Source organism: Phalangium opilio, unplaced genomic scaffold (genome assembly GCF_054372755.1).
Source record: "Phalangium opilio isolate 3A_F unplaced genomic scaffold, DU_Popi_V2 ptg000045l_1, whole genome shotgun sequence".
Classification (NCBI taxonomy): Eukaryota; Metazoa; Arthropoda; class Arachnida; order Opiliones; family Phalangiidae; genus Phalangium; species Phalangium opilio.
In genome coordinates, this window is record NW_028324168.1 from 1,519,409 (window position 1) to 1,533,832 (window position 14,424).

General features: G+C 37.1%; 1 protein-coding gene and 1 long non-coding RNA gene across 2 annotated transcripts in view; one reads left to right on the forward strand and one right to left on the reverse strand.

Annotated features, from left to right (window-relative positions):
• LOC149676640 (glypican-5-like) overlaps positions 1 to 14,424 on the reverse strand; it is a 99,367-nt gene that overhangs the window by 6,151 nt on the left and 78,792 nt on the right. The gene's annotated exons all lie outside the window — the stretch shown is intronic.
• On the forward strand, positions 8,563 to 9,050 carry LOC149676641 (uncharacterized). The gene is made up of 3 exons (XR_016366506.1): positions 8,563 to 8,646; positions 8,710 to 8,769; positions 8,852 to 9,050. It is a non-coding gene; the product is annotated as an uncharacterized LOC149676641 (long non-coding RNA).

Here is a 14,424-nt window from a genome sequence, read left to right on the forward strand (position 1 = left end):
AGTAAGTTCTGATGAAACTTTCATCCCCAGCACCAGTCAAAAAGGATAAAGATACGATATAGAATCATGGCCGGGGGGATAAGGAAAGTGTTAGGGTTGCCCAATACATGTACAAGCTCTAAAGGCGCGTTTTCAATCGAAATTTTCTTGATCCAAAATTAAGTTTTTGCGCCAAAAGCGGAAGCGAAAATCTATGTGTTTTCAAATCAGTTTCAAATTCAACTTCTCGTCTTTTCAAGCAAGAAGCGATACCTAGTTTACTAGGGTGAAGGTTTAAGATCCCTAAGTATTCGCGCGCCATAATCCCAGTCCCCTTTCAAAATACAAGGGGGGACGTAAAAGGAGGCCGAACTATTTCGCCTCTCCTCAGTCGGAAAATACGCAATTTTCGTCATTCGCGTAGCCGCGCTGACGTGAGTTTTCAAGAACCAATGAGATGCTGGTTGTAATTTAGAGGCAGCGGGGATTAACTCCGGACACGTCTACGTTTGGACTGGAGATAAAGCTAGAAATGTGGCGAATTTATACCTTCTCCCTAGTAAACTAGATATCGCTTCTTGTTTCAAGCTTTAAACCAGTTCGATAAGTAGATATTTAAATGAGTTTGATATTTGCTTCTCATTTTATTTAAGCTTTTACCGCTCAAAGTAAAAGCAATTGAGAATTTACTCCATCTTTAGAAAATTTTATTGATTCATTTGAAGATTGTTTCCGAGTTTTAGCTTAAATTCTGTTTTAATTTTTTGTCGTCAAAAACGCTTCAAAAGTTAAAATAATTCCACAACCAAAAACTTTTAACAATGTTGATTGAAAACGGGCCTTAACGCTCTAGGATCGGGTCAAAGTCTTAAGGCGATATATGTATGACTGTACACACACACACCAAGTCTTTTTGTTCCTCATCTCTATATCCACCAAAACCATTATTATAGAGGAACTAAGGCTCTCTCTCTCTCTCGCTCTCCTTTACTTTGAAATGAAATACCATAGTGGCCAAAGTCATCTCCTATATATAAGGTTCATGTCTAGAATTAATGATAGTGTCATATGAAGACGTGGGAAACCCATGAATCAGTGGGGGTTTTTTGTTTTAAAAATACAAAAAGGTCAGAAGTTGAAAAACAACAGTGATAATTCCAAGGGTAGTTGAAAAGTAATTGTTGCCAAGTTATTTATAGCACCAGGGTCACCATACTCGGAGTGATTACTCTATGGAAGGCCCTCTTTAATATGGTACATTCAAATTTAATTTAAGTATTTTAGAACTGAAGTTACAGTCGTTTAAAGTTGAAGTCAAAATTATAATTTCAAAATATTTTTTTTTAGATTTAATTTTATTGTCATTAACTTATTATGAATCGAAGAATCTCAAAACTTGGAGAAATTACTCTATGGAAGGCCCTCTTTCATATGATATATTCAAATTTAATTTAAGTATTCTAGAACTGAAGTTTCAGTCGTTTAAAGTTAACATCAAAATTATAATTTTCGAACAATTTTGATTAAACTTAATTTGATTATTATTAACTTATTATAATTCAGAGATTCATAATAATAGGAGCAATTACTCCGCGGAATATATACTTCCTCCAAATAACTTAAAAATTTAAATACATAAACTATAAAAAAAAAGATATACCAATTTAAATATCAACTCCAAGAAAAAAATAATTAAATACACGTTTAATCAAGCGCAATAACAGGAAAAACAACGGTATACCGTTCTTAATTACTTATCCCCAAAGCAAGTTCAATAATTACTAGTATAAACATAACGGTAACGCGAGGGGTCGGACGTATATGAAAAAGTGTACGGGATTTCAAAATCCAATTTGATTTCATCGGATTTCGTTTGATTTCATCGGATTTCGTTTGATTTCACCGGATTTCGTTTGATTTCATCGGATTTCGTTTGATTTCGGAATCTAAAAAAATCAACTGATTTCGTTAGATTTTGTTATTTTTTTCTAGTGATTTCGTCTGATTTTGAGATTATTCCATTGATTTCGTCGGATTTTGATTTTATTTCCTTGATTTCATCGGATTTTGATTTTATTTCCTTGATTTCATCGGATTTTGATTTTATTTCCTTGATTTCATCGGATTTTGATATTTCCCCCGTGATTTCGTCGGATTTTGATATTTCCCCCGTGATTTCGTCGGATTTTTAGATTTTCCCCGTGAATATGACTACCATTCTGGTCATGTTTTTTAAACTTAGATTCAATAATTTTATTTAATGAAATAGCACCTCGGTAGGTCAACGGTCTTTTTAAAACTGAGCATATTTCCTTTAATACGGTGTTAATTAAAATTAAAAAGGAGGTAAATTACAAGAAAAACCACTTTATTTATTTATACACATTTTTAAATCAGGTACAATAATTATCACTTCCTTTTTAGTAAGTCATCAATATCTTTAAAAATATTTTCTGACAAAAACATCTTCATATCTTTGTATGTAAAGCTATTTTCAGGAACTGTACAAAAATATGTTGATAAACTGCAATAACCATGACTAAATCTATCACATTGTTTTAGTTCTAAGCTCGATTCACCCACCGATTCATACCAATTGCACAGGACTCCAATTCTATTGGCATCTTTAATATTGACATAGTTTCCAGAATAACTTCTATTCGTGGAGGTTTTACCATTCTGATAAGAAAATTGTAGTATTCGACCAATTAAATATTTCTTTTCATACCGAAAAGCACATAAGTCACCGACATTAACGGCATCTGCTTTGTATGGTTTCGTATTAGTCGTTTTCGAGAAATGTCTTGAACTTTGACTAGAGTTATCTCTTACGCGAAGTAAGCGGTCATTTGACAAGGTTTCATGAGAATTCAATAGCCATAGTGCGGTGGTTTTTCTTATGAAAAGAGTTTCGCCTGTGTTAGTAAAAGCGGTAAATGGAGAGTTGCATTTGATACTTTTTGCCAAGGTTCGGCTATTTTTTGCGCCAACGCTCGCCACCATGTCGTACACAGGAAGACCACTGCTTCTTAAATCGGTTTGACGCTTTACAAACCTTACTCCGTTTCTGTTGCACGAAGAGTGAATTGTTTCCATATCTTCTGCTAAGCCACCATATTCCTCAGAAACTACTTCGTAATCCAGGTTCGACGTAGTCGAGGGTACCACATCACAAATTGCATCGTTATTTTCGTCTTCATCTTCTTCGAAGTCTTCTAGCGCAGGTTCAATCTTTGGTTTGCGCACCTTCACTAAAACGCTCTTTAACAGTTCCGCGTCTGAAACTCCAACAACATCTGTCATTCCTAACATTGAAATTGTTTCTTTTGCTTCCAATCTAGCTTTTTCAATGGCTATTTTAATTTCAAAAGCGGTGGGTATTGTTAAACTCAAGGTCACTCTTTGATTAACAAAACGATGGCCATCTTTCTTTTGGTTTGGAAATTTTAAGAAATCTTCACAAGCTATCTGGGCTTGGACATCAAGGCGATGAATACGATTAAGAAGTTCGAGCATTGAAAAATTTGTTACAGTAGAAAAGACTGTAGACATACTTCTTAAGGATCTAAATAATTTCTCACATGCCTGTGACCCTGTTAAATGAGGGTATAAGAAGTCTCGACAGCTATCATCGCTTAAACATTGAGCAACGAGACTGTGGGCGTTTAACTCTATGCCAGAAAAACAGTTTTGAGTTACAAAGTTATCTTTCAAGCTATAGAATTCTGATTTTTCTATCCATAACCTCCAAAACCGTAAGACAAAAACAGCCCACCAAACTTCTTCAATTCTCTCAATCAATGTTTTTTGTTTGTTCAGAAAAGATGTTGTTACCGCTCTCATTATCTTTAAGTACACAACTGTAGCTTTGCTGTTGGGAATTTTCTCAGTTAAGAGTCGCTCGATATTAAAAGATGAAAGTCGCTCAACAGCAGCGAAATTCTGCTTATCCTTGGGGTTTAGGTCCGACTCCTTTAAGCCGTGCTCCGCCTTAGAACAAGTTGACAACAACATTTTTAGATGCGAGATGGAAACAACTTCATTACCCATTGGAAGGACCACTGAATCTTTAAGAATTCTGGATCTTAGTTTCGTTCCTTCGTGAACATGGTCTTGATAGTAGAATGGTGGCTTTAAAGAGATGTTTGAAATCCAAGTCCATTCTTCTGGTATGTTTGGATTACGTGGCACGTGTAAATCAAATAGAGAGGATTCATTAACCATGGCTTTAAGAAGCTTCGGGTCACCATCGCTTGAAAAAGATGCAACGGTAATCCCAACTTTTGCACATTCGGAAATTATGGTCTTCCATCTTGTTATTATGTCTGTACTCGAAAATTTATTGTCAGTCCCAAAAACGCTTAAGCATAATGGAGGAGTGTTGGGGTGCAGTGGCTGTACCACGTAAACGTATGCTACGTTTGCCTTAGCTTCCTTTTCAAAATATTCTACAACTGTTTCGTAAGAAGAAAATTCCATGGACTGCATATTCGGAAAACCATTCTTATTCAATGGTCTAACAAATCCGACACAAGTATTACTTGCTTGGTCGTAATCGATTCTACTAAGAATACGAGTTCCATCCTCAGCAACTGACACAAATTTGTGTGGTACTTTATAACGTTTAAGGTGCTCCAATACTTGAACTATGCGAATTTCTCCTTCTTTGATTGGATTTCTTTCCTCTGAGAGATATCGTCGGACTTGTCGTAAGGATGGTAAAGCTGATGGTAAATTTTGAACAACAAAAGAATACGCCAAAGACCCAGCAAATATAAAAAGTGCCGTGCTAAATTTTTTCACGCTTTCTGAATGTCTCTTAGTTCTTGAATGACAGTTGTTCCATAAGTGTTTTAGAAATCCTCCAATATTTGTATTTGTTGCTGGATTTGCTTGTGAAATGCTTGATTCAGGGTTACTCAACTTCAAACTTAAATCTTTAAAAATACCCTCATTTTCTCTAGCAATGTTCTCTATTTGATTTAAAGTGGGGAAGAAATCATCAAGCTTAGTTTGTGAAGAATCATTAGCAGCCGCCAAAAACATGCGTTTCTTTCGCTCATTTCTTGAAAAATTAAAAGTTTTTCTTTTTAAGTTTGTGGAAGACATGCTAGACGACCCTCCCTTCTCAGCTACTTCCCTGGAAGGGAGGTCTAATGAAAATCCGCTTCACGATTTTCAGGGCCATCTTTGGTCTTGTTTCCGCTTGAATCTTGAGAAATGTTTATTCCAACAACTTCTTGATCATGGGGGCTTCTGGAAATTTGCTCTTCGGTAAATCGTAAGGTAGTTTGAACAAGCGGCAATTTAGGCTTAGGCTTTTCAAAACATTTTTTCATGTGCCTATAAAAATTTGAGGCGCTATATCCTAATCCAGAAGATGTTCTGTTCAAGACACTCATCTTCCCACAAACTAAACAGTTTATTCGGTAAACACCGTTAGACTGTGAACTTCCAGACAAAATCTCGTAGTTGGTGCCTTCTTTGGAATTAGAGAATTTTGCACATGTCGAATTTTTCTTGTATTTTTCAATTTGTTGTCGTAGACCACTTATAATTAAGTTATCAGCGGTCTCTGTTGTGGCATCTTCAAAAACTTCACTTCTCTCATTTATTGGTGAATTATTCAACGCTTCTTTGCTTGAAATGTCATTGTTGGTTGATTCGATGTTTCGCGTGTCATTGTTCTTTGTCAGGTCAATTTCGGTGATGGGCTTGGAAAAGGTAAAAGTCCGTGCTGGTGTACCTTTGGTGTACCTTTTAGGAGCAGCTTTCTGGTCTGAGAAATTCTTCAGTGTCATTGTCGTTTTGGGCATTTCGACTAATGTTTTAGCGTAAGCTTCGAGCTTATGATAATGTCCAGGAAGAAATCGAAACTTACTTCTGCTTTTGAAAAATACTCCAAACATTGACTTAGCGTCTTCTTCGTCAAATATCTCATTATTATCCCTGATGTATTGTTCTAATTTCTGAATGTTTTCCGGTTCTTCAAGTTTCTTGATAGATTCAAAAGAATCATAACCAGTATTAATTAAACAAGCAAACACTTGCGGCGGAAGTTCTTCCTTCATTTTGAGCACAAATAGTTCACTTGCAGTTTTTTTACACTGTTCATTTTCATTGTTTGCCATAATGAAATAAATTCAGTAAACACGTAGTTATTAAACAATAGTTTTTTCGTAAATTTAAGTAAAATGTGCGAAATCCTCGGTCAAATCGCAATTGGCCATATGTCTAATCAGCGCCACTAGCGGATGGTCTGAAAACTACTCCCATAGAGTCTAGGTATATTTAAGCGGGTTTGCAGAATTTCCGCCAGGTGGCTCGAACGCCGCGCCATCTGACGGAAATTCTGCAAACCCGCTTAAATATACCTAGACTCTATGGGAGTAGTTTTCAGACCATCCGCTAGTGGCGCTGATTAGACATATGGCCAATTACCCTTTCTCGCGAGAAACTGTAAAGCTTTTACTACAACACTGGCACGAGCACGTTTCGACTAGTTGTGATTGTGAGGCGTTGGCATTTTCCCGCGTAAATATGGTCACCAGATGTAGCTATAGCCGTAACTCAAGCTATGGCGCGATTTTTTAAACGTGGCAAAACGGATAAGCTTCAAAACGGGTCTGTTTATTTCATTTTACCTCCGATTTTCTTTGGATTTCTTTATTGATTTCGTGATTTCGTTACTGATTTCGTGATTTCGTTTCTGATTTTGTGATTTCGTTACTGATTTCGTGATTTCGTTGCTGATTTTGTGATTTCGTTGCTGATTTTGTGATTTCGTTGCTGATTTTGTGATTTCTTTACTGATTTTGTGATTTCAATACTGATTTTGTGATTTCAATACTGATTTTGTGATTTCAGTCCTGATTTCTGATTTTGCTTTTGATTTCGGATTTCAAAAGTTGGATTTCACGGGTAGCGTACGGGATTTCATGAATGACCGACCCCTCGCGGTAACGTCACTAGCGGAGTCATTTCCTATAGTCATTACTGGCGCGAGAACCCAAATTACTTTAATTAAACACTAGTTAAACCTTCACAGTCACTAACTGGTTTCCCAACAAACCACCATCCAACGTTAAAAAAAGCGCCTGTTTCAACTCGTAAACTGTAATTACGATATTGAGTGATAAATTCCAAGGCTAATAAGCATTTAAACACTAATTATTAAGTTCATTTCACACATTTATTTTTTTTAAACCAAAAATTAAGGTTTAAAAATAAAATCAGGAAATTTAATAAACTTTGGGAAAAACCCAAAACGTTGTTAAAAAGTCCCCTCTTAATAAAACAGCGATGTTTCTGTTAAAGGCCGACTTTCAGCACAAATGAAAACTGAGTATTGAGACTAACAATGTACATAGCGACCAAGCCGATTTTCGAATCCCCGCTGCGGCAAAAGTTGGAACGGTTCCAACTAACGAATTTTCGCTCTCCTCTGAAGGAAACGGCCTTCAGTTAGTTGGAACTCTTCCAACTTTTGCCCCAGCGGGGATTCAAAAATCGGCACGGCCACTATGAACATTGTTAGTCTTGATGCAAGATTTTAAGTTGGCTAAAAACCCTTCATGCTGGAAGTCGGCCTTTAACATTTCAAAAATTCTGACTTTGACGAATTGGTTCAGAGTGGAGAAGTTGAATTCTCCCCGGGGAGATTCTTGCACCAAAGAAGAAATTCAAAAACTCAACATATTTAAAATAAAAATAAAAAATAATAAAAGACTCATTTATGTCTGGGAAAACAGTTTTCTCTTGAAACTCAAACTCTCCTCTCGTCTTCCCCTTTTGTAAGCAAAAGGGTTAACAACCCAATTACTAACTACAACATCACTAAACATTGAATTCTATGGGGAAAATGAATGGCTTGACATTAAAAGCGCAACAAAGTTTTTCTTGTACTGATTTTAAGTACAATTTAGAGATAATTAAATACATGCCATAACTATCTATCTCTCATCATCTCATGGTAAGTTTTAATAACTTCGACTAAGCAAAAAAATATAGGATATTTTATGAAATTATAGGATAATATGGGACAGGTTCAAAAATACAGGATTTTATATAGAACCGCCCACCTGTAAATTAAAAAAAAAAATTGAAGTTCCATAAACCTACCTAAAACACTTTCAAATTACCATACGGTATTTAAGGGTTGTGACCTTTGACCTGGAATAATTTAGCCTAAATACCTTATAAATATTTCTCTCAATAAACGTTCCCTCAGTATTAGGAGGACCCCCCATGATAAAAGCAAAGACTTAAGTAGTAAGGATAGCATTATTTTGAACAGGAGGCAATTTAAAAATCGCCAGGAATTCTGGGATGACCCCTTAGATTTCTCACATTGGGTTCTCTCCATCTAACTGTTGTCGAGGTACCCATTCTCTCTCTCTCTCAGTCTCAAGTAGTAACCGAATGGAATTGTGGGAGATAACTTTGTAGAAAAAAAAGGTAGAGAAGCATTATTGGGAACAGTTTGCTTACAAAAAAGGCCAAACCAGGGGTAAATGGGAGGGTCCACGTGATTTATGGTCAAACTAGAGAAGGTACGCGAGGCTTAAGCTAGTATCCTATCGTCAGTTAAGTTCGCCGAATCGCGAAATAGCATTCTTAGTATATCGGAATGTTATAAAACCGAAGTATTAATTTAAAAACATGAACGTAAGTAAAACAAAGGTAGCTAAACTATCAAAGCTTCGAATTAATATATTTTTGATTCTATAGCATTCTTTGTAACATACCAGAATGGGCCCTAAAAAAAATTCAGGAATCGCTTGGAGCTTGGTAACTAATGTTTCTGGCCTCAATTTTATCTGAAGATGCTAAGCCTCGCTTATTTTTTTCTTCTTCTTATTTTAAATTAAAGGTTAAATTCAGTCCCGAATGAATGGATGGATAAATGATCCCTGCTCTTGGTCTTCTCCTAGCTCCATCTTTGTAAAATAGTACCTGTGAATGTCGTGGGCTTTCCGGTACAGGACATTAGCCGCTGGACCAAGTAGGGTCTGCTCATCATAGGCCCGGATTACAATGACGGATACCGTTGGCAAACTTTGTTGGAGAGAGGGGAGGGAGAAGGGGTTTGTAACTCATTAAAAGCCAATAAGCCAACGGGAAGCGGGCTCTAATTAAAAATCATTTTTGTGAAGCACCAAACAACACAGGGAACATATGGTACCATGCCCAACGTCACTTCAAACTGTTACGAAAACTAATTTTAATAAATTTCTTTTCGGTATAGAAAAATTAGTAAAGAAAATTAATAAATAAAAAAAGGTTTAGACGATGAACATCTGCCAATTTTTAATTTAGTATCTATATAGTATTTCAAAACATAAGTGAAAACACTTATAGAATATATCCGTATGGTAGGTATATTTCCAGAAGGGGATAATAGAAGAAGTGTGACACTCTGAATCCTCCTAATACTCTAGTTATGTAACATGATTCTTCCCAGGCGGGGGACCCCCTTTTTGTTTGCTCTGCAGCTCACCAAACTTAATTCAGATGGGCATCGCAACGTGCTAGGGTAAATTCTATAACTGTTTGGCTTTTACTAAATCCTCAGCAATCAAGTAGGCACAAACCTTGATTGTCTTGACGTGGGACAAAAACGCACAAGCGCATGCGCCTTGACAAATAGTTAAGCAGCTCTAATAGATTAATGATGAGGGAACTATTTATCGCGTATTTGATTCGGTTTAGAAACCTTGCTATAATAAATGCAAAATGATGTTGGGAAGAATCGTGTTACAATTACTCCGTCGCTTAGTGGTGGTATTATATACTTCTATTATAGTGTTGCCAGTCATTTGTGAATGCGTGATACGCTTACAAATTACACTGGCAATCCTGTTAATGTTAAGAAAGGGGTATGCAAATTTATCTTAGCCCCTTTAGTGCGAACACTAATATCCCATAGTTCAATATTTTTAGCAACTTCAGGTTTGGGTTAAAAAATAAAAAATTATTTTTCACTTAATAATATTTCTTATCTTAAAATTTCCGGGCGGGCTCTCCGTTTTTACCAAGTTTTTTCTAAGGCTTATAAAAATTAATTTTGTAAGAGACAAGACAAGAAAAAGAAGAACGAAAAAAAGTAGTACATTTAGCCGAGCTAGTCAAAAAGACTTTATCGCCAAGTAACAGGCAGCGATTTTTATAAAGCCTATGGAAAGAATTTTTATTATTATTATTGTAGTTGTTGTTGGGACCAGTTGCCGCGGTGTGTGTGTGTGTGTGTCCTTTAATAACTAAACTCCCATTTATTGCAAGAACTAAAAAACGTAATTTGTATTCAAAGGGACGGTGTTTTTGCGCTGCAATTGTTGGTGCAACTTCTAAAAGGCGGCAAAAATATCGCATTCATCTGCAGTCGAGCGCGAGAAAAATATATTTACTTTTTCTTTAATTCTGGAATTTTTGGTGGCGCATGTTTTTTTCATTACGTCATGTGAATACGTAATAGCAGATTTCTCTTACTTGTAATCCTTTACCGGCCATTTACCGGATCTTTCTACTTAAATTAAATGGGAGGTCTAGAAACGTCATCCCTGACGTCATACATATTGCGTTTTAACTCAGAAATCCACGAGATATTGACGTAGCTAGGGAGACCCGCGTCGAACCCCCTTTGGTCACTTTGGTGTAATAAAGTTCCCTTCGCATGATGTGAACGAGTATAGTCTGCTACTACGAACTTTCTCCTGACGTCACAACCTCCTTATCTCTTTGGCGACCATATCGGAAGTCGCCAGCTCAGGCCATACAATTTCGGCTACCAATATTGACGTTACTCCTCCGTAGCACCTCCCTTCTCAGTACCAGTCTATAGAGCTATCTCAGTTGTGACGTCAGTAACTAGGTAAAACGTCATGGGCGGCCATGTTTGGTACAGCATTGTTTATATGGGCAAATAGCATTGGTGACGTCACTCTAAGGCTTCTGAGATAGTTCTATAGACCAGGGTCGACGGTTGCCCTATAAACGTGAATAGCCAATGAAACGCTAAGGAGGAGGAGTGGACGGTTTAACATAGTTTTAAGTCCTTCCCCTTACCTCCAATCAGATATTAGTATGGGGTCTATGGCTTCTTAAATATTCCAAGTAGAAGAAATCTACATGGTAATAGACAATGGACACCTAAATGTAATTATAAGCAAAAAAGGTATATTTAAATCTAGTGACTTAAAAACCTGTACCTTCTAACGGGAAAAATCGATTACTTCTAAAGAACACTTGATATAAAAAAGGCGAAACGAAACGATTGCCCATTTTCTCTGATAAAGTGCCAATAAATAAGGTTTTATAGCACCGTTTCATGGCATGGCTTCCCTCCCCCACTCCTATTTCGAAGCTTACGTAATGGTGGTGGAAAAGACACACGATCGAAATGTCAAAGTCCCTCGAGTCCCTTTCGAGGATTTCCTGATAATCAAAACACCCTTGGGTCTAATTCTTAAATAACACTTAATCGCCGCTACTAATTAATATAACTCATTAATTTAATTGATAAACGATACCAAGAGAATCCGCGAATATAAGTACTGAGAACTAAAATCTCACTTTTCTGAATTGATTTTCCAAGATGGCTAGCAGACGCCACTAAAGCAATTGCGGGTGGCACCAAGGGCGTGCCAACTACGGGGGCAGTGGGGGCGAAGGCCCCCGCTCAAATTTCCAACTCTATGTGACTTTAACATTAGGCAGCCATTTTGTCCCCGCTCCAGTAGAAAATTTTGGCTTATGTTGGCACGCCCCTGGGTGGCACAGTTTTAAATGCAAATTATTTTGTAGTAAGAGATCATTTATTTTTATCAGGGATAGATTTGATTTAATTTTAGAAGTAGGAATGGAGAACAGAGTAATCTGGGCGCGCGTCAAAGTCCCGGACCCCCTTCCATGGGACGGAGGGGTTTGAAAGAAGAGGCGGGTCATAGCGACAGAGGTAAAAAGGAACTACGTATTTTACGCCATCCCCGTCAGCAAAGTCTTCAAAACGTAATTTAAGTGAGCCAATAAGCAAATTTAAACTTTTCGTTACGTGTTGTGGGGAGGGGCTCTATACTGGGCTATTAGTCGGACTGAAGTAAATACCAACCGTTCTCTCCATTCCTACTTCAAAAATTATATCTAGGCTATCCCTGTTTTTACTTTTTAATATTTTCCCTTTCATATTTAGAAAAAGGCCCGAAAGAAATAAAGGGGAGTGGAAATTTATCTAGCCCCACTATCTATACCAAAAAACGGAAACCCAAGGAACCATTCCTTCCTGGAAAATTATCTTTAACGGTATAGAACATGATGTGGTCATGGTACGCGGGTCGTGGAGTGACTAATCCTTTAAAAAAATGAAATGAGATGAGAGAGAGAGGAGGACATAGATAATCTCATCATCATCATATGACGTATCTTTTGTTACACCATCATTTCCTTAACTGGGAGCACTGAGCACTCCTTGAATACAAAGGAAGCCGACAACGTCATAAAAACAAACTTATTATTCGACTCCGAGAGCGCGTCATTCGATTAAAAAAAAATAATAATTCCAAGAGAGGAGAGAGAGAGGACACGAGAATTAGAAATGACAAGACTGTGTATACATACATACTTATGGGAGCATCGCGAATTACATGATATAGTTCAGCGTACGTTGTACTTACTTAAATAGATGGTGTACTAGTACAATAATTGGAAGATAGGATGTAATTATGGTTTGCTAAAAGGGTGTGTGAAATACAAGCAACCAAAAATTTGGACCGGGTTATAATCCCTTAATTAAGATCAGAATTCAGAACGAAATGGGGTAAACAAATTAATTTATCAACTAGGAATTTATATATTACCAAGAAGCGATATCTGGTTTATTAGGAGGAAGGTATAAGATACCTAAGTATTCTTTCGCCATAGTCGCAGTCCCCCTTTCAAAATACAAGGGGGACGTAAAAGGAGGCCGTGCTATTTCGCCTCTCCTCAGTCGGAAAATAAAAGTAATTTTCGTCATTCGCGTCGCCGCGCTGACGTGAGTTTTCAAGAACCAATGAGATGCTGGTTGTAATTTAGAGGCGGCGGGGATTAACTCCGGACCTATACGTTTGGACTGGAGATAAAGCTAGAAATGTGGATGAATGAATTTATACCTTCTCCCTAATAAATTAGATATCACTTCTTGATATTACGGATGACCAATTAAATTTAAGTAAGAAACTGCACACAATGTTTTCTAATTTAATTAATAAGGGGTCATCCTTAAAACACCTCAATGTTCATAACTTATTTAGGGTGCCCTTAGGTCAAAACGTCATCGAAATTACATTGATTTCTCATAGAGCCATCCTATTTTGAAACACCCTGAAATGTAACTTAAGTATTTAAGCGTTGGAAATCTACAAATCTCTCCAACCCAATCCAAAAACCAGTACCTACTAAAAACCCTAGACCTACATGGTCCAAAATTCATTTAACCACTTACACGATTGCCTAAAATTAAACCTAAATAAAAAACACCTCCACTTACTCAAAGCCACCGACCGAGCAAAGCAAGTAGACCAGCAACCGCCGCAACAAATTGAAAATATAACTGGGTCAAACGTGCAAATGAAAAAGGACATATCTTCCTTAACCCTAAACACAGTGTTCTAAATCCTTTTTGTTTCAAAGAAATACTAGGGAACACTTTGGGGGTGACAAGTAGACAAGTCGGGGCCTCCTAAAACTAACGATGACGGATAAGGGTATATCCCTCTCCCTTAAAAAAGAACAGAAAGAAGCAGGGTCCGAGTAACCAAAGGGACCCACCCGCACACCAGCGTCTGCTAGCAACAATAGAAAAAAAGGCGCATATATATAATACGCCAAAACAATTCGGGTATGGTCAAAAAACGACCAGGCGTTTTTTGGCCCAGTAAAAAAAGAGTCTCCAAAACACTAACAAATCCATCTTATTTCTTTTTCTATACAGCCCTACTTTTTGTTGTTGATCTTTATAGATATAAGTCTAAAAACCCTTTGAGGTTAGTTAGGCCTAACGTCAAAATTGGCTAACAAAATAAGGTTCTCTCTACCGACTAAATAGCTTGTAATTCACGAATGTCCATTTTAAAGTTAAATATGTGTTTAAGAGCGATTGTTTTCTTTAAATATTGACCCAAGCTGGGGTCCGCTGGCCTAAATAGCTCTTATATTTAATTTAGTAAGGTTTATAACCAATATATTAGGGAGTAAACACTTGTTTTTCAGCTATTGACCCAAGCTGGGGTCCGCGGGCAACCAAAGCTTTTCTATTTATTTCAGTAACGTTTAGAGAGAGAAAACAAATTTGTTTTTCAGCCCTTGACCCAAGCTGGGGTCCTCGGGCAACCAAAGCTTTTCTATTTTTTCTAGTAAGGTTTATATAAAAAGGGATGAAACACTTGTTTTTTAGCTCTTGACCCAAGGTGG